A 12,752-nucleotide genomic window follows, 5' to 3' on the forward strand; every position below is an offset into this window, starting at 1 on the left:
AATACCTGAAAATTTGTCCTGCATGTTACTCCAGAGGGAAGGATTGGAACCAGTGGGTGGGAATTGCAAGAAAGCAGATTTTGGCTAACCATTAGGAGAAACTTCATAACGGTAAGAGTTGTTCAACAGTGTAATGGTTGGCCTTGAGAGATGATGGGTTCTTCTTCACCTAAGCAGGTGCTGGACAGCCACTTGTCAGGGATGCTGTCATAACAAGATTCCTGCTTGAGCAAGAGGTTAGACTAGTTGATCTCAAAGGTCCCTTTCAACTTTATGATTCTATGGGCAGTGTAGGATGGTGGCTCTGATTTCAGTGGGGCAATGATTCCATCCTGAATTTTAACCAGAACCAGTCAGAACTCTAAAGGATCTGTCCAAGGTGCTGAACCCCAGCCCCAAATTAGGTAGAGCACCTTGGATAGCTCCTTTAGAGTTCTGACTAAAACCCAGATTGTAATTACTGCCCCACCAGAATTGGAGCCACCAGCCTCCACTGTCTATTAGCCGTATCCAACAGGCCTGCTCTGCCGCTGCTCTGCCGCTGCTGGTTCCATTGTGCTTGCAGGAGCCACCGCTTGCATAACGGGACTTTCATGCTCCTAAAAATATAATTCATCATTATCATTATCATTTATTACTTTTCTATACTGCCCAATAGCCCAAACTCTCTGGGCAGTTTAGAAAGATTAAAACCTTTAAAATACATTATAAAAAACCTATACACATACAAACATATAAACAGACAACACAGAGAAACGTGTGGAAACGTTCATTTCTGGAATGGGACAGGACAAAGGAGCTCCCTTTTTGTGAGCTCCGCTGACCTGCCCTGTTCAGGAAACAAGTGTTTCTGCTTGTTTCGGGTTATTTTTAGAGCTGTGCACAAACGACCTCTTGAAATTGTCCACCTTACTTGTGGGCAGAGAAATTTGGGAGACCATTTCACCATTTCACCAAATTTCTCCAGGGGGAGGAGAAATTCTCATCAATTTCTCCCAGGTAGGGCCCCATTGTCAGGGCTAGTAGCACAGCCTCTTTCGTTTGTGGTAAGGGTGTTTGGGGGGTTTGTGCTGCAACAGCATCAGCTGTCTTGGCAGGCTGGCCCCCAGTTTTCATCCACCCCAATGCAGGTGGGGGCACTGTTGTGTCCAGCTCCAGGGAGGAGATTTAGTTTAGTTTTAGTTTAGTTAGAATATTTCTTGGCTGCCTTTCAGGGCAGAAGCCCTCCCAAGGCGGCTTACAGCAAAAAATACATAAAAATACAACAGTTAAAATATTAAAAGTGATAAAAACATAAAAACAATAAAAACAACAATAAAAGCCAACAATAAAACCAACAACGATGTTAACAGCAGCAACAGCAACAATAGCAGTCATATCAAGAGAAGGTCAAGGTAAAATAATATGTTTTCAAGGCCTTCTTAAAAGTCTGCAATGACAGAGCATGGCGGACCTCCGATGGCTGCTTGTTCCAAAGGTTTGGGGCCACTGCAGAGAAGGTCCTCTCACGTGTGGTCACCCACCTGACCACTCTCACAGGTGGGCAAATGAGAAGGGCCTCTCTTTCTGATCTTAAAGTGTGGGGGGACTGGTATGGGAGAAGGCAGTCCCTTAATGTAACTTGGTCCCAAACCATTTAAGGCTTTAAAGGTCAAACCCAGCACTTTGCATTGTGTTCAGAAACGCACCAGTAGCCAGTGCAGCTGGCACAGTATCAAATCGCCTCACCCCCACCAATACTTGGGCGGCCGCATTCTGCACAAGCGGGAGTTTTTGAACCGTCTTCAAAGGCAGCCCCATGTATAGCGCATTACAGTAGTCCATCCTGGATGTGACTAGTGTGTGGATAACTGAGGCAAGGTCTGTCCTCTCCAGATAGGGCCGCAGTTGGCGTACCAGCCTAAGCTGGTAAAAAGCACTCCTGGACACCGCAGCCACCTGGGCGTCCCCAGTTAGCTCAGAGTCCAGGAGGACTCCCAGACTGCGCACTTGGTCTTTCAGGGGGAGTGCAACCCCTTCTAAGACCAGTTGTAAACCTCCATCCGAAGTAGTTGGTTTCCCAACCCACGGTACCTCCGTCTTGTCTGGATTAAGTTTCAGCTTGTTCACCCTCATCCATCCCAAAACAGCACCCAGACACTGGTTCAGGAGTTCCACAGCCTCCCTGGGACATGCAGATGGAAACGAGAGGCAGAGCTGAGTATCATCCACATACTGATGACGTTTCAGCCCAAACCTCCTGATGACCTCCCCCAGCGGTTTCATGTAGATGTTAAAAAGCATGGGGGACAAGATAGAACCTTGCAGCACCCCACAGGCTAATGGCCATGGGGTGGAACCAAAGTCCCCCAGCACCACCTTCTGAGACCGTTCCTCCAGGAAGGACCAGAACCACATTAAAACTGTGCCTCCCAAGCTCAATCCAGATAAATGATCCAGAAGGATACCATGGTCGATGGTATCAAAAGCCGCTGAGAGGTCCAGAAGAACCAACAGGGTTGCACTCCCCCCATCCATTCCCTGGCGTAAGTCATCAACCAGGGCGACCAAGGCTGTTTCCATCCCATAACCAGGCCTGAAACCTGATTGGAATGGATCTAAACCATCAGTTTCATCCAAAACGGCTTGGAGTTGTGAGGCCACCACATGCTCCAGCCCCTTGCCCAAGAACAGCAAATTTGACACAGGGCGGTAATTATCTGGAACCATTGGATCTAAATTTGGTTTCTTCAGCAAGGGCCTCACCACAGCTTCTTTCAAAGCTGTGGGGACCTCCCGTTTACCACCTCGGAGGTCCAGATATCCAGCCCAGCTCTGGCAGATTTCATGAGCCAGGATGGGCAAGGATCTAAAGGGCAAGTAGTAGGCCTCAGTCCTCCAATCAGTTTGCCCACATCCTCAGGTTGCACAAGCCGAAAGGTATCCATAGTATGACTTATGTGCACGAGCCCTGTCCATATCAGACTCTGTCAAAACAACGGCATCCAAGTTGGCACGAATACGAGTGATTTTATCTGCAAAGTGTCTGGCAAATTGTTCACAGCGGGCCTTTGAGGGCTTGAGTTCTTGACCACACAAAAGAGCTCTGCTGGACAACACTGAGCAGATGCAATGGTAGCGGAGAAGAAATAGGATTTCGCCACAGAATAAGATCGCAAGTGAATTCTTACCTGTGTTCGATCGTATTTGTTCTGAATCTTCCGCCATTTGCACTCTAATCATTGACAGTCATTTCATTGCCCTCAGTGCCTCAGAATACCAAGGAGCTGACACAGTTCTGTGACTAGGTCGAGGGTGTTTGGGAGCGATCATAGCCCGGGTCATCTCATTCCAAGCGGTGACCAGGACCTCAGCAGGACCGCCAGCTAAGCCTGCAGGAAAATCCCCAAGAGACCTCAAAAATCCATCCGGATTACTCAGTCTCTGGGGGCAGACCATCAAATTTGGTCCCCCACCCCTGCGGAGGTTACAGGTGGCCTGAAGGTCAAAACGGATCAGATAATGATCTGTCCATGCCAAAGGAGTCACCACTGGCTCCCCCACCTGCAGATCATTTTCTCCCAATCCAGCACAAAAACACAGGTCCAAGGTGTGTCCTGCCACATGTGTTGGGCAAGCTATTACTTGAGACAGGCCCATGGTTGACTTGGGGGCCATGAAGTCCTGAGCCGCTCCTGACATAGTACCCTCAGCATGAATATTAAAGTCCCCCAAGACCATAAGCTTTGAGGTCCTCAACATCACACTCGAGACCACTTCAGTCAGCTCAGGCAGGGAGACCGTTGGGCAGCAGGGTGGGCAGCACATCAACAGAATCCCGATCCTGTCTCAGGTGCCCAGCACCAGGGACAGACACTCAAAACTGGCTGATTGTTGGATGGGGAATCTGACCAGGGGGAGAAAGTCCCCTGTAGACCAAGGCTACCCCCGCTCCCCGCCCCTCTAGTTGAGCTTGGTGCTGCACAAGAAATCCTGGTGGACACATTTGGGAGAGACTGACTCCTCCCTGTTCATCCAACCAGGTTTCGGTAACACAGGCCAGGTCGGCATGTTCTTCAGCTATAAGCTCAGAAATTATGTTACCTTTTTCAGTAGCCGACCTGGCGTTCAGCAGCAGCACCTTCAGGCTAGAGGGGACGGCAGGCAAGACACCAAAATCACTGAGGTTGGAAGGCGGACTGGAAGGGGACAGAGCACACAGGTGTCTCAGTCACCTTCCCCTCTCCCAAAGTTGTCACCTACCACCGCCATAACACCCTCTGCCCAGCTCTACATCTTATAGTGGCCCCATCTTCCACCATCGGTAAACACATTTCAGGCCCACTAAAAACACATTCCAGGTTATGGTTAGCTGATGGTGCTCTCCCTCATTACAGATTGACACAATGGGGGAGGGTAGGTGGTAGTACCTCCCCCCAGGAGTAGATGTTCCCGCTGCCGTTTTTGCTGTTGTACCTGTGTCTCCCAAGGTGCGGGGGGGGGGGGATTCTGCTGTGCACTCCTGTGTGCGTCTCCAAGTGCGATGCTAAGTGCGCAGCATCACACTTTGCATGATGCTGAGGTGTGTGCAGAGACACTGTTTCTGCATGTCATACCTTATATATATACCTGTAGGAGACAGCAAAGGGTGGACTCAGTTTGATTGATATGTGGAGGTGGAGTTAGTGCTTTGCCCAAATCTGTCCTCCAATTTCCTGAACGCTTTCTCCCCCTCATGCAAGAGGCTTCCATTGTTCTGCCTCATTCAGGATGTGTTATAATGTACTTTTGTGGTGTTTTTGAGCTTACCTAACCACAACCAGCCTCCCAGGCTGCCTGCACATCCTGACCTGAAAAAGCCCTATAGGAAGAATTACCCCTTGGTGCCTTAAACTGGGCTTAAACAATGTAGGAAGCTGAGGAGGCTACAGGCTGCCAGACAGATGATTGTACAGTGAAAAGCAGGACACTTGTGCTCACTCCTTGGCCACCTCATAAGTAATGAAGCACAAGAACCCTAAACCCAGCCCATGAATAGAATAAAACTTTATTACGGTCAAAGACCAGCTCAAAAAAGGAACTACATTAAAATTATCTGCCATATATCCCCAATCAAATTAATAGACACTTCAACACAGCGTAGTACTAATGTAATGCATATCAGCCATATTGGGTGAATGGCATTACTCTCCAGACTTTGTCTTTCACCCAGCTAGGTAAGTCCGAGCTCCCTCAGCATCCTTCTTCGAACACCTATCACGGCTGCAAAAAAATTGGTGACACTATATGTAAATGTCGAATTAGTGTCAGACAACAATATGTAGGCATATTGTTGTCCTGTACGTCCCAGAAAGCGATTCATCAGTGGGGAGATGAGTGCCGCACGCATATCTCTATAAAATATACACCACAGCAAAACGTGCTCTGTAGTTTCTATCTGTTGCATGCCACAGGGGCAGAGGCGGTCTGACCAGGGGATCTTTTTGTACCGTCCCTCCAAAACTGCCGGGGGGAGTCCATTTAGGTGGGCCAAGGTAAATGCCCTTCTATGTTTATGCAGTTCCAGGTGTTCCAGATAGGGTGCAGCTGTTACGATGTATCTGTAGTCCTCCCTGAGATAGAATTCTGGGGCACTATTGAGGTCACTTTGTCTCTCAGTATCTGCAATGCGCTGCTTGATAGTCTCCATTGCCTGTTCAAAACCCGTATTTAATAAAGTCCGCAAGGGAAGCCCCAAGAAAGCTATTTTCTGTTCCGTTGACTGAATCCAATTGGATTTAAAATCGTCTTGCAAAATTAGCAGGGCAAGGCCAGTAGGAAAATATGACAGTCTAAGCCGGTACACAAGAATAGCCACCCAGACCCTAGCTTCAATTTTGATCTGGCCAGTCTCTAATCTTATCTTTGCATTGGAGACATCCCTAGGGACACCCAGTATTGCCCTCAAAAATTTTGATTGCACACGTACTAATGTTTGGGTACTGGGGAAAGGCCCCAATTAAGAGCCGTACAAGAATTGCGCTAGTACTTTTGCTTGGTATAATTGGAGGGCTAAAGGGATATAGTGGTCGCCTTTCGCTCTCATAAATTGTGCTATTGCTGACGAGCTTCTCTGTGCATTTAACGCCACATATTTGCTGTGAGCCTTCCTGGAATCTTTTGCTTGGAAGACTACCCCTACATATTTGAATTGGGAGACCTGCTCAATCTTATGCTGGTTCATCATCCATGATCTGATTTTTGGTCTTTTTGCAAAAGTCATGATTTTTGTTTTTTGATAATTGATCATCAGATCTTCTTCCTCGCAGTATTCAGTCAACTTCCACAATGCTCTTGTAAGCCCAGCTGGAGTCCTTGAGATAATAGCAGCATCATCTGCATATAGTAAAGTGGTTATATGCCTCCCCGCAATTTTGGGGGGATGAAAATCGGTATGGTTTAGCTGGTCTACCATTGAATTGATGTAGAAGTTGAACAAAAGTGGGGCGAGAATGCAGCCTTGCTTGACCCCTTTTTTTGTTGGAACAGCCTTTGTAAGGTGGCCGTGAGCACTACATCTGACCTTAAGGGAGGTGTCCCTATATAGGGTCTGAATGAGTAGGAGCAGGCGCCTATCAATGTTGGAGGCCTCTAATTTCTTTCATAGTTTGACCCTCGAGATAGAGTCAAAAGCTGCCTTAAGGTCTATAAAGGCTACATAGAGCGAGGTGACCTTGTTTGAGATGTATTTCTCGATGAGATGCTGTAGTACCAAGCACTGATCTATGGTAGAGCGACCCTCCCTGAAGCCTGCCTGCTCCTCCGCCAATATCACATCCTGTTCCAGCCAGTCTTGAAGCTTCCTATATAAGTGCCTGGCGTATAATTTACCAATAGTACTTAATAAACTGATGGGTCTGTAATTTGCGGGGTCGTCTCTCTTTCCCTTCTTGAATATAGGAACAATAATGGCAGAGCCCCAATCTTCTGGTGTCTGCCCAGTCATGTCAATGTAGGAGAATAGTGATGCTAGAGCCGGGCCCCACCATTCTAAGTTATTTTTGACCACCTCTGGAGGGATCAGATCTTCGCCCGGTGCTTTGCCCGATTTCATCTGGGCAACTAGATCATAAATTTCTGAAGCCAGGCCAAGGCGGAGCATCTTCAAGTGCAATATTCCAGGCCACATGGACAGCATCAGAATCCTTGTATAATTGATGGAAATGCTTCTCCCAAGCCTTTGGGTGAATATAACAGTCTGGCAATGTTGGTCCACAAATTGGCGAGATCTTTACCAACCGCCAGAATATGGTCAGATCCTTAGATTTGGCTACTTGAATCAGTTTCACAGAGTTCTCCTTCCAAGCCTTTTTTTTCTTTTGTATCAGTAGCTGTTTGTAGGATTTTTTCTGTTCAAGAAGATCTTGAGCCGCCTTCAGATCAGAACTAAATTTATACTTTTGATAGGCCTTCTGTAAGGCTTTTTTTGCTTGAACACATTCCCTATCAAACCAGGGCTTCGAGGGTGGATGGTGCCATTGTTGAGGCACCCTTACTCTCTGAGTGAAGGCTTGTTTCAATTCTCGGGCTAACTCCTGTTATAATTCCACCAGGCTCATTATTTGGGTGTTAAGTATTAGAGATGTCCTAATGTTTTGCATGTTGTCTGATGCAAGAATGGCCCGTAATTCCATGTCCATCCTTGGGGTCCCTTTGACACGACAGTAAGCTTCCCCCTCAGGGAGTATCATAGGCATATAGAGATTGGCACTTCGTAGATAGGGGCGCGGGGCTTTCCAAGTCAATAAGCCTGGGAGATGATCACTGTGAAGTTTTGGGACGACCTCCATCTCCTTCAAAAAGGGAATCAAGTTTGTTGATACAATGAGATAGTCTATTTGACTCATTCTGGTTCCCGCCAGATAGGTAAGTTCTGCCGGAAGGTCTTTCCCGAAAGTACCATTAAGAGTGTGCAGGTTGAGCCTTGTAGTCAATTGATGTAGTAAGAGCCCAGAATAGTTAGATTTTATATCTTTAGATTGTCGAGTAAATAAAGGCCATTTATACTAGGTGTAGGGGGATAAGCTTTTTGCTGGGAATATAGGGCGTGATCACTTGGACCCATCCTGGCATTAAAGTCTCCTCCCAAAATTGCATATGTATTGGGATAGGATTGGAGCAGATCTGCTACGTATGTTTCAAATTCTGCCCAAATTTCCCCAGTCTGTAATTTCTTCTTTTGAGGGGGAAGATAAACATTATCAACAGATTCCATTGATCAAAATGAGCAATGACAGCCATTGCATGTTTATAGGATGGCAGCATCCTTGTGCTTACGCACAAAGACGTAGCAATTAAGATTCCTAAACCTCCTTTACATCTTCCGTGTCCCTCCCCAGGGACTGCTCCAATAGAATATGATTGAAAACCATTAAACAGCAAATTCCCCTGGACCCATGTTTCTTGTAGCAGTACAATATCTTTGGAAGAGAGATAGTCTTTTGATTCAGGGTCCTGCAGGATTCCAGCCCAGCCGTTTATATTCCATGTTGTAAGGCCAATTTTATTTATATGCTGGTTGATTGTGTGTCATTGGGACTCAGGAGTGATACTTTCCAACTCCTGGGCACTCTTTTTTCTTCCCTCAGCTCAGTTGTTAGCTCTGAGGCCAGTCCAATTGAGGGGACAGGTGAGTCCATCCAATTCTCTCCCAATGGGGAATCAACTTGGGGATATAGCACACCTGATTTTAAATGGTGTCCAGTCATCCCTTGAGGGCTGGAGGCACTGGCTTGGAGTATCAGAGGGGCCTGGCAGTCTGCTTCTGCAGCATCATCTGGCTCTGTACTAAGCTGAATACTTGTTGAATTTTGTAATCCTTCTATAGGTTTCTCAGTAGAAGTCTGAGTCCTCCGGGTCTGGATCTCATCCAGCGTCGTTTCTAGGTCTATTGAAGATATTTCACACATAACATAGGAGTTGTAGTTCTTCCTTTCCAGTGCAGGGAGTGGCCTTATTGGGGTCAACTCCCTTGTCCCCATCAGTGCCTCCATCTCTAATTCCACTTCCCTGTCATCCATTATGACAGTCTGTGGCATGCATAGCTCAGGTGAGTTTCCAGTGTCAGGTTTAGCCATTCTGCTATACGATTGTAGGTTTGAAATTGCTGTTATTTCTGGGGTCATTGTTACCATAGGCTTTTCCTTGGTCAATAAGGAGTGGAGCAGTCTATTATCCAGTCCCACATTATCAGCTGGTTTCATATCGGAGTCTAAATTATCAGGGGTGCCCAAATTTAGGTCCAGGGAGCTCATAAGGGCTAGACTTGTGTGGGTAGAAGAGTCAAGATCTAAATTATCGCTATCTCTCTCCAAGGCCAGATCTTGTTCATGTAATCTGATTCTCGTTGGTATTAGTAGCTCATCCAGTTTGTTCCTTAATTTTAAGAGTCCATCCTGCTCGACTGGGTAGTTAGCAGCCAGCTCACGGTAATTATTCTTTAGCAGTTTATCTTTCTTATCATGGCTAGACTCCTCCACAGCTGTCCGAATTGTCGATGATAAAGTGGTGCCATAGTTAACCCTTCTGACTCTGGCAAGGGCTCTAACTCCAAGCTCTTTAAAAACTCTCTGAGGGGTTATACCATATCCTCTTAGGTACTGTGCTGAGTGGAAAAGTTGCAAAGGCACAGTTGTTGACTTAAAGTCTAGGAATAATCTTTTGCAGTCCATTTGCGATGGCAGAAAGTGGAAGTGTTTTAAATCCAGTGGGGGTATAACACAATTCAGTAATTCTGCCAGAGAGGTAAGGATTCTTTTCTTATTTGACCAAAGCTGTGCATCTTTCTTTGGGAAGCATATGAGGACCTGATTTGTTTGGAGTATTCTTTGTACTCTCCCTTTTGTCTTGTGTTGTACATATTGCGTTCGCTCAGGGTTAAAAGAGGGGGGGCGTGTAACAATGGCGTCGTCCTCGTTCTCACCTCTTTGCTCTAACTTGGATACTGGGTGAGCATACGTTTGGATTAAGGCTCCTAATTGCCCTTCAATTCTATTTAAACGCTCTAGTATTAAAATTAGAGTTTCTGCAGATATAAAGCAGATTTCACCCAGCTGAGGAGGGCAATTTGGCTGTGTAGGGAAAGCATACTCTGCCTTCTGACTGTTTACTTCCCGTCCCAGCGATTTATGCTTTCCTGCATTCTCCTTCACAGGGGTTTTAATTAATAGGCTGCTTTCTATCTCTTGGCAGACTGAGGTGCTTATAGGGGTTGTGGCCAACGCCGCCAGTCCATTCTTATTACTGTTTTTGATACTCACGGCATACGTAGCCCCATTTGAGGGAAGGAAGCTTCTGATTTTAAGCTGTTTCTTCTTCCTCTCCTTTTCCAACTTTTCTTCTCTGGGACTTATAGTTTGCCGTCTCTTTCTTAATCTCCTCCTCCCTTTGGCTGTGATTTTTCATGTTTGCGGCTTCACTTGTCCCAGTGTAGGTGGGAGCTGCATCTAGTCGATGTTACTCTGTCGTCATCTTCCTCCCAGTCCAGCCCATGAGAATTTCTCCGAAATTTCTTCACCACTGAATTTCTTTTTGGAAGCAATTTCTCTTCTGTCAAATTGAATGAGGATGGTTGGAAAAAAAGTGGGGGAAATTTTCAGCACAGCACTAGTTTGAGCACTAGTTTTTGAGGTGTGAAAGCCCCATTGCGCAAGCAGTGGCTCCTGTGAGCCACTGCTATTCCATTTTTTTTTTAAGGCAGAAGGCAGCAATGGGCCATTGGATGTGTGCTGTGAGAAAGGAATTGTGCCCATCGACTGCATACACTAGAGCACCCAATTAACATTATTAACACGTTCCATTTTCCTCTCATTTTCCTTCTCATGCACCTCCATCCAGGCTGTAAGCAAAACCACAGCTTGCAAAACCAGATGGTTCTCTTTTGCCAGCAAGAATCCTCATGTAAATGGAAGAGCATGCAAAGAACTTTACCCAATCCCCTTCTCAAACTTGATTCTGCTTTTTCCCAACTTCACCTTCACAGATAAACACACAAGTACACACACACATTGTACTTCCCCTTCTGCTCTGGGGAAAAGCACTCTCACTAATAGCGATCACAGTTGGTGAGTGCCAACAGGCATGGAGCCAGAACGGGACCGGGGAGAAACAAGAGGGAGTTATCAATACACTTTGGGGAACCACAAGATTTACAGAAGTACTTTAGAAATGTTAACAACATACTGGGGTGGGGGGATCCTACAAAACAGCCCAATGAGGACTAAGTGTTGTCAGGAGCTGCGGAATGTGGTGTTGTCAGTTGGAAAAGGAAACTGCAAATAGAGTGGGGGCATGGCTGGGTGGCCAGCTGGATCCCTGAATAGGTGCAGGTGTGACAATAAATTGCAACATCCCATTGCAGGTACTACTTGTCTCTCTGGATAGCAATGCAGCTTCCCAACATGTTCCATGGGGTGGGGGTGGGGGGCACAGTTATGCAAGTGGATTGCTGACATTCCAAGTCAGATGGAAACACCATCGAGGGAAACTCACTAATAGTGCCTTGGCCACAAGATTGCACATATGCTGGGACTGGAATTACAGTGGATTTGGTTGACATCTTCGGAGGACTGAAGCAACACAGATTCCCCTGGCAATGCAAAGGTATAGAAAGATTGGGGCTAGTTAGGAGGCTTCTCTTGCACACATCGGAACTAATTGCTTCCAATTTGCACCTTCATTAGGGAGAAATGGGGGGAGAGCCTCTCTTGTTGGTTGAGCAGCCCCTGCCACACAGATGACATTCACCCCACCCCACCCCCACCCAGAAGTATGTTAGGAGAAGCAACTTAAAATGGGGCAATGCACACCCCCATGGAGCCCTGCACAGACTGAAAACGGGTCCTAGAAAAATGCCACTCTTTCCTTCTCCTTCCGTTGTTGTAGAAACAGGCCCCTAGTCTGACACTCTAACCACTACACCACACTGTCCTCGCTAAAAAAGAATTCAAGAAGATTGATGCGCAAGGCAGAATGAACAGGCAGAACAATAAAGGGGCAGAAGAGAAAGAATCTGTTTTCTTTTCTTTCTCTTTTTAACAGAAAGGTACGCTCTTCCTGGAAGCAAACTGGCTGGTTTCAAAACAGCAGCCTACTTTTTACAGAATCTTCTCTAATGAATAATGTGATACTTTGTGGGTGTGTGAGCATGTTCCTGGGGGGGGGGTATATTCTGTTTTTGTAAAAATGGTATTTCGTGTCTGTTGTTGTTGTGTGTGTTGTGTGTACAAATACAATATACACACACACAAATATATACCCACCGGGCCCAACCCAGAGATAGATAGATCAGAGATAGCTACTGTAGATATGAAAGAGAGAGAGAGAGATTCTTTTCTCTTTTCTTCTTTTTGTTTCTTTTTGCATAAATAAATAAATGAAATTGGAGGGAGGAGAACAGCAGCCCTGCTTTCACAAACAGTCACAAATTAAACATCTCTCTCTCTCAGTCTCTCTCTCTCTCTCTCACACACACACACACACATGGTCCCTGACTCCCCAGAAAGTGAAAGTTTCCACCACCACCCATCCCCTTGGCCCTCTCAGAAAGTGTGCAAGGAGGTAAGAGCCCTGGCGGGTGACATTTCCTCCCCATTTTGTTTAGAATGACTTCCTTCATTTATAGGGCCAGGTCAGAAGTCAGGAAGGGTGGGTAATAAATAGCCTAAGAGGCCCTCTGGAGTCACCAGCCAAGATCAACATCATTAAAAAAGAAGCCGGAGTACTCCACACAGGAG

The sequence above is a fragment of the Heloderma suspectum genome, chromosome W (assembly GCF_057233095.1).
Source record: "Heloderma suspectum isolate Gila_16-S chromosome W, 16-S_ref, whole genome shotgun sequence".
NCBI classification, from domain to species: domain Eukaryota; kingdom Metazoa; phylum Chordata; class Lepidosauria; order Squamata; family Helodermatidae; genus Heloderma; species Heloderma suspectum.